The sequence below is a fragment of the Lathyrus oleraceus genome, chromosome 3 (genome assembly GCF_024323335.1).
Source record: "Lathyrus oleraceus cultivar Zhongwan6 chromosome 3, CAAS_Psat_ZW6_1.0, whole genome shotgun sequence".
Classification (NCBI taxonomy): Eukaryota; Viridiplantae; Streptophyta; class Magnoliopsida; order Fabales; family Fabaceae; genus Lathyrus; species Lathyrus oleraceus.
Window position 1 is genome coordinate 215,475,826 of NC_066581.1, and position 1,110 is coordinate 215,476,935.

Genomic DNA, 1,110 nt, shown 5'->3' on the forward strand with positions numbered 1-1,110 from the left:
TCTCTACCAATTTTCCCTCCAATTCTCCAAATTCACCAAGAACATTCAAGAACCAAATTGAACCAAACTCTTCCAATTCTTCACCAAAGTGCAAAATTCCTTTTGCTTCATCTTCCATAAGCCTTAAGCTTGGACTATTTTGAGGAATCATCACCATAACCATCAAGATTTGCAACTGTTCATCTTTGGTTCATCAATGGCAAATCGCAATTTCTCACAATTGGAGTGATCTTGAGCTAATCTATCTTTTGCATTCACCTTCCCTATCATCAAGCTTGGACTGTTTTGAGGAATTGCACGCAAAGGCTTCCAAATTCATCACTGTCATCAAACTAAGGTGCAAATTCGAATCTCATGATTTCTTAAATTATTATATGCGTTTGAAAGATCGTTGTATGTAGATCGCCATGATGTGCTTAGTTTTGGAAATGATTAACTGTAGAGAGAGATATCATGCTTTGAATGTTTGAATGTGAACCTTTAACCGCTCGATCCGTCTAGCGTAGTAGGAATTAGGAGATTGCGTTTGTATATTCGTGACCTACATGCTTAGACCTTTCCAACCATGTATCATTTGCGTATTTTGGTTGAGTTTCGCTCGTAACCGATGCTGCCGTTGAAGAACTCCATGAACACGGCCAGGAGCTTGAATTTCTGGAAAAATGTTACGTTTGATCCGTTTTCGCAGCATTACTTTTTTCAAAAACCTGTTTCGCGCCTGTACTGTCCATTCACGCAATGACAACGCATCAAGATGCTACAGTACCGCGTCTAGCTTGGCTTTAGTTATTTACAGTTCTGCCACTGCTCCATTAATTAAACCAAATTCATTCTAAATAATTATCACATAATTTAACAAACTTAAAAAAATCATAGAAAATTAATTATTAATCCAAAAATAGTGAGATTTTTTTTGATAGATCCCAAATTCTCTCTAGTTTTTTATAGGCATGGTTACAAAAGTTGTGCATGGAAAAATGTTGACCTGGCCTATTGATCTTTGACTTGTGTGCCTATTTTGTATGTTTTGCCAAATTCAACATGAAATGCTCATACTTGTAAAGAAATGATTGAAAAGTTTTGTGCTTATTCTGGACATGTTGATGGTGA